Genomic DNA, 11,106 nt, shown 5'->3' on the forward strand with positions numbered 1-11,106 from the left:
ATTCTCGTCACATTCCCGCGATAACACGGGTTTATAGGAAGCTAGCAACTACTTGATTATTAAATCATTGCCTGGTATCTTACCAGAAAAGATGCATGTTTTTCTCCCAAAAAATAGTGGGAGTCAAAAAAAGTCTACAGTACACTTTTAAAGTCAATCACGTGTCTTTTATACCTTCGCCTATAAATACATCACCCAAATTTCTCATTCTCATCTCTCCCTTCAAACTTTTATAAAAACTTTCCAAATACATAAAACAAAAATGGGTCCCACCGGAACCTGCCTCTCCCCGTCATCAAAACCCTCCGATTTACGCTCCGCATTCGACATCCTAGACGCCGACCACGACGGAAAAATCAGCCACGCCGATTTAAAAACCTCCTACACGGACGCAACTGGTGACATTATCGGCACAATGATGACCGTAGCCGATTTAAACAAAAACGGCTACGTCGAATACGACGAGTTTGAGAACATGCTTGTGACGTCAACGAATAACAGAAGTGTGTTGGAGGATGTGTTTAATGATATGGATAGAGATGGTGATGGCAAGGTTGGACATGATGATCTCAAGAGTTATCTTAGAGCGGCTGGGATGGAGGTTGATGATGATGATGATGTTAATGTGATGGTTAGGTTAGGTGGTGGAGATGGTGATGGTGTTACTTTTCAAGGGTTTGTTAAGATATTAGCCGTTTGATTTTGTTTCTTTGGTTTTTGGATTCTGTTTATTTATTATTGAAATTGAAATTGAAATCAAAATCGAATTGAAATGAACATTTTGTTAGGGTTTTTTAAAAAGCTCGTGGTATGAAGCTCGGGATTGTAGGTCGTTAGATAAAAGTTTGAATGAAACTGGCTGAAAAAAATTAATTTAAAACGACTTTAGCTGAACTGGCTTATTATTATTATAACCTGGTTGAACTCAACCCAAGCTCGGCGCGGGTCATGGCTTGACTTAGGCTCGTAAATAACCCTAATTATGATTGTGGTGTAGAATTTTGATAATGATCATTTTTGTTGTGCTTCAGAAATTGTGGTGTAGAATTCGCTTATGGAGAAATGATTAAAATGTTTATTTGATCGGTTATAGTTAAACAGATGTTGATTTAATCAATTTTTTAATATCGTTAATCAACGAACTTCATAAAACTGTTTGGTCAATGGTTTTTCTAGTATTTAGGGCAAGTGGTTGAATATGGTTCGTTAAAAATCAGATCGAGTAATGATTAAAAGCTGACAATTCAACCAGAGTTAGGAATGAACATTGGAATAAGATGGTTTTAACAATTTAAATTGACATTTTGATCGGTTGTTGAGGAAATGTAATGTTCATACTGGATGTGATAATATGAACACCATGGTCGACTGGCCGGTGTTTTTTTATGTTGAACTTATATGGTATTTTACATTTTTATTAATCACTTTTTTTTATTATTAATTAAACTAATGAAGAGCTACAAGAATAACATGTGGTGGTTATATAATCAACTGATCAATTATATTATTTTTGGGGTGGAGGTAGCCACTGTCTTATTCTTTTTTATGTATGTATTCTATGACCTGTAATTTTCATATTTTTTAGCTCTTTTCCAGGCTGGATAGAATTTGATTTTAATGAAATAATAATAATTATATTTTTATAGATGCATATCCCCGCTTTTCATGGACAGTTCATTACTTTATTTTTCGTGGTTGTCAAAAATTCATTACTAATTAATTAATTAATATGAGGCACTAAAAGAAAACAAAGCATTGAAAACATTTTTATTAAATATTAATTCACTATTATTAAGGGGCTTTTACACAAGTAATAAAAGTTGGACGTTAATACATTTGACTGCTTAAAAGATATTTAGTTTGGGTTGCCGTACGATTAGCATATGTTGATGCACATAAGGGTTACCGTGTAAGGTGATTTTTCAACAAACTAAACTTTTATACTAAAATGAACAAATAACTTCTTTTTTTCCTTTTTGTTTTCGCCATAAAAAGTTATGGTTGGCAGAAAATTTGAATGAAAGGAGTGGAGTATGTGTTACCATTTTTTTTTCGTAGAACGATAGTTGTAATGATTGTATGATAAAGTTGAAAGATGCATACATTTTTTTAGCAGTGAAATCACATTTTATTGAGTGTTAAGTTCTATTAGAAATTAATTGTTTCTAACAAAATAGTCAATTGTGCTAAAGGGTTTATATAGTCTAATGGTATTGGGTTCAAGTCCCATACACGAAAATGATTAAAAATTTTGACATTAAAAAAATCATTTACTAATAAATACAAATTAAATAATTTTTTTATATGTTTAGTTGTGTTTAGTAATTTTCTAGATTTTTCCTATCTTTTTTATCAAGGAAAAATTTAAAAAAAAAATATTTCATTAAAATAACATTTAGTTAAAAAATACTTAAAAGATATGAGTTTTTATAATATTTGTTAAATACCAATGAAATCTTCTTATTTTCTCTGACTGAAAAAAACAAAATCATTACAGTTATAATAAAATACTACTTTGGAAAACTTTTGACAAATAAAGTCATCCTAAACAAAAGGTAAACTCCATGACATAAATTTCAATGTGAATGGCATCTTGATTGAAAATAAAGGATTCTCCATATTGTTGTAACACTTTACCACTTAATCTACTTATGTTAATTCTAATTATGTTAACATTGAATCATATTTTATTTGTAATAAGTGTTTTATGATATAATGATGCGATGTGTTATTTCAATAATGAACCCCTACAAATATACATACAACCATACAGGGCAAAAGTAGAGGGTCCTAAAATATGTGGCTTGCAAGTACACAATGAATATAAAAAATATATCCGGTTCAATAATTTGATTTTATAAATATTTAGCTATTTAAGTATAGAAAGTGAAGAAATAATATGTTTTACGCTATGTGTTGTGAAATGATAAACGCTGCCCCCAATTGGGTGTCATAGGGTGGATCTTTTTTATTATTATTTTGAACGTTTAATTGAGTATATTATATATATGCACAACAAAAAATGACCAAAATTACATCCAAAATACGACACATAGTAATCACCACGTCTTACAATTTCAAATTTCAAAACGGCTCCATTTTTCCTAAATTAATGTCCTCTTAGCTTACTTTTTTTTTTTTACATAAATAGGTTAGTGATTTAATTTCCACCACAACATTTCCTAAAAAAGTTGGTATCCCATTAAATACTAACTCATTTTGAGTCTTCTAAATAGGTAGTGAGACACATCGCACGAAACACCTTCTTTTTATCCTTATAAAAATCCATATATTTGTACATATTCAAGAGATCGCGAACGCTAAATGCATGAATATTGACACCTTACACCAAAAGAGAAATTATGTCATAGAGAAACTGTTATTGTTTATTTTAAAAGAAAAGATAGTCGTTGAAAGCTAAATATAATAAATATTAATAATAGTTTTTAGCCCGCATATTACGCGGGTTTTTTTAGGTTTTTGTTTTAAAACTTTTTGTTATTTTGTTTTTGCTAATGATATTTTTATTTTTAATAGAGTTTTGTATAGAGTTAATATTTTAATTTTGATTTGGTTCATTTTTATTTAATTTTTTGTAAGGAGGTTTGTTTGGATTTATTACATACAAATTAGTCTGTTCCTCATTCATGTAACAATTTTTTTTTGTTATAATGAAAATATTTGTCAATTTCTTATTTAGGTTGATTAGAATTATATTGTTATGCTAAATGTTCATTTGTGTTCGTTTAGGTTTTTTTCTATTGTGTTCGTTTAACTTAGTGTTCGCTTACACTCGAGAACTGTTTACTAAGTTTTTTAATGCACGAACATGAACACAAATTATTGTTAGATTATATGTTTGTGTTCAGTTAAAGTTAAATGATCGAACACAGACATGCGACAATTTGTATTCGCTCGGTTCGTTTACACGCCTAATAAATATCATATTTCACAAAAGATCATATTGATTTAAAAAAACTAACATTTAGAATTCGTTACAAAGCTATTATACCTAGTATATGCCATGGAAACTTATATAAATTTTCTAACCGATATAAGATGTAAAACTAATCTTGAAGTCATTGCCAAACCTACTTTATGTAAGGAAATAAAGAACATATGGGGAAATTGGATGAAAAATGTAATAAGTTCTCCGATGAGATAAGTCCACCACGAAATAGAACGAAATATGTGATTAGAAATTTAGAATATATTAAGAGTAATGGTCAACTTTTTTTTTAGAAAATGAAGCTTTCCATGATCCCATCAATTATTTCAAAATCAACAATAAGATGATACACAACTAAAAAGTGTGTTGACGTTACTCAAATATTGTACAAGTATTATCATATTAACTGAAACACATTTACTTGGTGTTATGAAACTAAGCTATCACACGCAATGTTCTGTTTTGGGGAATCCTCCTATTAGTTTTTAGGTGAGGTTAGCATCATCAGACATATATAACATGTTAAAAGGCGCTAACGCATTATTTAAACTTTTAGTTATTGATTAGTGTAAACCGGTTGACATGTTCATGCAAATCAAATGACGGGAGAGAATCACTTTGCTTCCTTGAGCACAAACATATGAAAGGCCTCTACTAAGCCATGTAACTGATTCTTTCTACAAAACTCACACTTCCTATTATAACCTAACCCCTACAGTATATAATAGATAAATTAAAAAAACACAAGAAGTTGAGAGTTAATTATTAGAGTTGTTTTTTCAAATGGGTGGTATTGAAAATTCTATTTACCAAAACAGGTGTTTATCAAAACAGGGATTTTAAAAAATGTTTATTATAATAGATTTTTTAGGTTAAAATAAAAATATACTTTTATTTATAAGAAAAAAAAAATCTCTTATATTCTCAACCAACCGCTCTTTCAACCTTGCTCCTCTACCTATGTTTAGCGGACCTACAATTGGAAAATAGTAACACCACCTCCTTGAAACAAAGAAAGTTGCATTTTTGACATCTTATGATCCAAACACCCAAATAGCATAAAGATAAATAATGCACAAATGAGTTTCTAACCCATTGGGTTGTGTCGGTTAAGTGATTTATTGAAAACCGAAAGTAGTGGGCCGAACCGAGCAAATTTTAAATATTGTGATATTTAAAGTACAATCATATTAATGAACGCACAATCATAATCCAAAAGAATAACTCTTCATGCATGTTTTCTGCAATTTTTAACACGTTTTGATAGTCTCTTCAGCCTTATATACAGCATATTGCTCTAATTCTAGCACATCTTGTTTCTTGATGTGTAACTAACATTGTAACCCGCCCCTTAACCTCGTCATCATCAAAAGAACATATTATTATAAATCAAGCTAAAAATATTTGTACCTCATTTTTTTGAGAAATTCAAAAAATGCCCTTTTGTTGATTTTTATGGTTTCCAACTAAAACCAAACTTCAGTTTATTTGCAATCTGCCATTTCTAAGTTGAACTAAAAGTTTAGCTCACATCACAAGGTAAACTTTTTAAACTGGTAGAGGCTATGTCATAATCCTAAACATCCAAATATATTAATACTAAGCTACAACTTGATTTTCAAAATGTTAATTCTTATAATGTTTAATTGGTTTTTAAAAACTATTTATTCTATTTCTATTTATCAATCATTAACAGTCATTAACAAATTTAAAACTTACTCGTTCAACGGCTTCACGTTCCATCTCTAGCTTATTGCTTTTGTAGAATCTATAAGAAGCCAAAAGTTGTAACCTTGGATGTACCTTGGTATTATGCTGCATGCACACCATAAAAATATGTACATCAAATTTATAAAAAGGGAGCTCTCAGCTTTTACAAAAATACCTTTTTAACATTAGGATCAACAAACTTTTTATATGCTACAACCCAATCACATGCCCACCTACATAACCTGATTACCGATTACAACCAACTTGTTTACACTCAAAAAACTTATTAGTCCTAGTATATTATGGTCAATATTCAGGTGAGATTCGAACACCAATAAAAAGAAACGAATTTGACCTGAAAACCGTTCACACAACCCGAATGACACCCCTAGGAGAGTTTGAGTTAATTACTTACACAGACTTCTTAGATCTACAAACCCTTTCAAAAAATTAATGCATCAAAATTTTCTTTCAAACTCTCAGCACTTATATGACTATACCTTCATCAATTAGATAGATTAAACAACTAATAGAAATCGAGAAAGAAAAAGACATAAACTTAACCGTGAGTTACTTTATTACCAACATAAGTAACATGGGCCTTAGCTTGAACTATTGCCAGTTTCGAAAATAACAACATAAGTTTAAAAATAAACAAATATACCTTAGTAACATGGGCCTTAGCTTGAACTATTGCCGGTTTCGAAAATAACAACATAAGTTTAAAAATAAACAAATATACCTTACTAACATGGGGCTTAGCTTGAACTATTGCTGGTTTTGAGTTGACACTCTTCTTCTCAACAACAACCTGTCCACTTATAAACTAAGTAGTTTGCTTTATTACTATCTACTTTCTTTCTGTAATCATTTTGATGGCCTAAACTGTAGCCCGTATAAGTTTCACACTTGGGTTGAACAGCTGAATCATCAGCATCTTTTAGTTAACGTTCCTAATAACAATATCAAAACAACATGGACCTTTAAATTCAAAGCAAAAAAAAGTCAATCTCTAGGACAAAAAACAGTCAACTTCCATCGTTGATAATACCTTAAAAGCATCAAGATTGCTGCTTTCTTTAACTTGTTCAGTAACCGACTCGTTAAAATTCCCATTTCCTTCTTTACTTTCACAATTACAAACAGGAATTTTGGCTATTATATCCATGTAGTCATCTTCTTCACTGTAGTTTTAAACCTGTTAATGCTTGTATCATCAACACCTGCAATCGCTACAAAATTCAAAACCTTTCCTATAATAATAATAATCTTTTGCAGGTATGAACATATGAAATAATGGCTGTGTCCTTTGAGTTTTAACTAAATTTTCTGTGCGCATTTATACAAACACTTGGTGGGCATGTGCATGGTTCAGTGTAAACAACGACATCAAATTCAAATATTCAATATATCAATCACAAAAACATATAATAATAATAATAATAATAATAGTAATAAATCCCAAACCCTATGCGTTCAGGAAGAATAATTCAAGTGGTGGTTGTTGAAAGCGATTTGGTCATAAAACCCAGAACTCATCGCGTCAGATTTTGCCGCTGATGACGCAACAAAAAAGTCGGAGAGATTCGTCTTAGATGAAAACCTATGAACAATAGGTTTAAAAGGATTGGGGAAAACATTTGCTTTATACCATTTGATAGAAACATTGAGATGAGTCTGGCATAATCTTTGTGAGGACTCAGGATGGAATATGGATAATGGGTTTATCTCCCCACTGAACTGGAAGTAGGCTGGCAATTCGTGTCAGGATTAACAAGCAAGAAGCCACGCGCCTAACACGCACATCTCAAACATGAATACGACTCGTTTAGCTACTTTATATGTCATGACTACAAGACAGTTTTAAGTTTTGTGTACCAACAAGGGAAAACGATGGAGTCTAGCCTACTCATTTCAATTATTTAAGAAAACTAGACGAGTGCATGCGCGATGCAGCGGGTGTTTAAACGCGAACCATATTAATCACGTAACAATTATGAGTGTTCATGGTTCGGTTTAAAACCTTGAACCGGTCATCGGTTTGGTTTCACCGCTGAGTTTTTTACTTTCAGTCGGTTGTTTTTTCCTTCCTTTATCATTTCAAGTATCATATTTTGACTTAGTTGGAATTGATGATACAGTTAAATTAATAATCATTTTAAACAAATTTTATTATCAAAGCTTAAATTGTTAAACCAAACTAAACTAGAACCGAACCGTTAATAACAGTTTGGTTTCAATTTTCAATGGTTTAGTTTTGGTTTTGGATGACAAAAAGATGGGTACTAACGGTTGTACTCACAAGCTTATAATGTAAAATCCCAAAAATTTGGATACAAATATGACAAGCTAATAGAAGTAAAGGGATTATTAATAAAACTTCTGATTTATTAACCCATCGCGATACGCGATGGGCATAGCCAAGAAGACATCGCGATACGCGATGGGAACGTTACAGAAATCCAAAAAGGGCGGTGTCGCGATACGCTACAATCCAAGACATTAAGCCATCGCGATACGCGATGACTAGGATAATAGGAAAGTGACACGTGTACGCCACGTGTCAACACGTGGCGTAAGGTGTCTTGGAAAACGACACGTATACGCCACGTGTCAACACGTGGCAGAGGGTGTTTAAAAAAGTGACACGTGGCCGCCACGTGGCGACACATGGCAATCTCTAAGAAACACGTGTCATTGCGATACGCGATGACCAATAGAAAGATGTCATCGCGTATCGCGATGGGACCGGTTTTTCAGCTATAAATAGGCGTTCATGGGTCTTTCATTTTCACACCAAAAATCCTCTCTCTATAAAATACTTTCTCTCTCTGCCTCGGTTTTCGTGTCCCGACCCGACAAATTATAATTTCGTAATCCGTACCATATGCCGACGACACCTCGAAGTTCGTACCGACAACCCCGGCGACCGGCGCACCTCGTTTTGCGTGCCGACCTCGTAACGCGTGGCGACCTCGTTTTGCGTGCCGACCTCGTAAACTATGCCGACCTGACGTCCCACCTCGAAGTACGTGCAAGACCCGATGACCCCCGAACGTTGTCTCGATTTGCGTGCCGAGGAGTTGTTGATCAAGATTCTCAATATACGTGCAAGCGTCGAAGTGCTGCCCGAGAATCTAGAAAATAATAAGCTAAGCAAGGTAGGAGTTATGTCCAAATAAAATATTATTATTTCAAAGGCTTAGACCCTAGTCGGGGTATAGCCTAGACCTTGATCAAATCAAAAGATAACAATTAAGAATTGTTTATAAATACAAAATTATATAAATAAACAAAGGTAATAATTAAAATATAATTTATTCATGGTTAAGAAATTTAAGTATTCACATATATGAGAATATAGTTGAAACAATATTTCTTTAAGAGTAAAAAAGATAAGTTTTACCTACAAGAGATATGGTTAAAAAAAATAGTGTTTCTTTATGATTAAGAAACATGAGATTTTATATACAAAGGTTATAGACAAATGACGTTTCTTCCTGAAGAAGAAACATATTATAGACATTTCTTCTTGAAGAAGAAACATAGCACATGATTAGCAAATAAAGAGAAAGGATTCATGTCCAAAGTATCTTATACAAACAAATGATCAATTAAGGTTTAAGTTATCAAAACCAGACTAAAGGTCTGTAGCCGTATTAAGAGACGATCCGGGTATTTATATAAACATATTTTGTTATAGGTCAATCATTCATTCACAAAGGTTTTCAAATGAGATCACCACATCATTCGGAACAGACAGTCACAGGTGAATACGTTAAACCTTTTTCAGTCAAGATAAACGAGTTGTTTATCTTAAACAAAGAAAGTCAAATAAAGATTTATGGGATTACGTGATCCCTATTAAAATACAAGATAGAAAATAAAATCAACTCAGACCGAGTACACATGTGTCTGGATCCAAACATAATCAATCTAGTCTATCAGTCAAGGCTACGTGGCCGCAGACTAGAGATCATAATAAAAGTTCTCCAAAGGGCATCAGTTCCCAATGGGCGTCAGTTCCCAAAGGGCGTCAGTTCCCGGAGAACCGTAATTGTGTGTGTATGACAAGTGGTACAAATCCTAGAAATAAGAGACGTTTCCACTGAGGGTGTTTCATGAAAACTATCTTGTTAGGTAAAGAAAGATTTGTAAAATGTTTTTAGAGTCAACGATTCACCAGCATATTGCTGACGTATTCCCCCCCCCCCCCCCCAAAAAAAAATACTACAGGAAATAAAGTTAGCACAGATAGCATGGAATTATAGCCAACTCATGGAGATAAATGCTCGCAAGGTAGAGATGGCTAAATATTTTAAATTATTAAAATATTGTAAATAATATTTAAACAAAGTTTTATAAATAAAACAAAGGTTTGGAAATCAAACTCTTGAATATTTATTATTCGAGAAGCTTTATATTAAATCAAATATTTTGTTATATTTTACAAATAAACTAATGTTTCAAAACATAAATTAATATTTTACTATAAACTAAAGACTTCCACTAAAACTCTGATATATTTTCAAAACATGTACCAACTGTTGGTCACACGCCTAGGCCCTAAGTGAGGGTGTGACATATAACTTAAAAACAATAAAAAACCGGCATTGAACATCCCTACGTAACATGTTAACTTTTTTAATGGAAAAATTTATAATAATATTATACTCAAATTAAAGAGAATAAAATACTCGTTTTTATGGTGCAATTTTTTTACAAAAATATCAATGTATGAAAAACTTATTGTCATTTAAAAAACGTGGGTGAGAAGTTGGTTTAAAATTGAAACTAAAAAAAGAATATTGTTAAAGATAAGGGGCAAACTTGTAAGTTGGGTGATTTGTGTTTAAAAGACAAGTATACCCCTAATTACACATGTACTTTATGTACTAACACTTGTAAAACTCTTAAAATCAAGTCTTAATTTGCCCTTGTTTGGTGTATTATATATAGTATAGATATAGATAAAAAAAACATATACCGCACTTTTTTGATTAACATGTATTATCCTGTCTTAAACAGGTACCCAATTGTCAGCCCTAACCGGAAGTGAAAAAAAATGATATTCGTGTTTAACCAGCAAGAAGTTCAAATCGCATACTGAAAGTTTAGACTCCAAAACTGATTATAATGGGGTTGAAGAAGCAAAAACAAATGACCCGTGGTGTTAAATTGCATGTCAAATATCATTATATCGACCACTTGACCAGGAATGATCACGGCATACATGGGCTCGGGAATGATCACGACCACTTGACCACGTGTCAACTTACGCATTCATTTTTAAATTAAGTATGAAAACAACTTAATGTCTTATTGGTTTAAATAATGTGTTTATCATTTTATTTTTGCCTTTTGTAAACGTTGAAAAACCAACAATCTCTTAAGTTGTTTATCAAATTCATTCCAGAAGATGCCCTTAAACTTTCTACACGATTTTC

At 32.2% G+C, this 11,106-nt stretch overlaps 1 pseudogene; it reads left to right on the plus strand.

Annotated features, from left to right (window-relative positions):
* Positions 1-221: 221 nt before the first annotated feature.
* LOC143631786 (calcium-binding protein CP1 pseudogene) lies at positions 222-752 on the plus strand (annotated as a pseudogene).
* Positions 753-11,106: the final 10,354 nt, after the last annotated feature.

Source organism: Bidens hawaiensis, unplaced genomic scaffold (genome assembly GCF_021521415.1).
Source record: "Bidens hawaiensis isolate Kalapana, Puna unplaced genomic scaffold, B.hawaiensis_p1.1 tig00006258_1, whole genome shotgun sequence".
NCBI classification, from domain to species: domain Eukaryota; kingdom Viridiplantae; phylum Streptophyta; class Magnoliopsida; order Asterales; family Asteraceae; genus Bidens; species Bidens hawaiensis.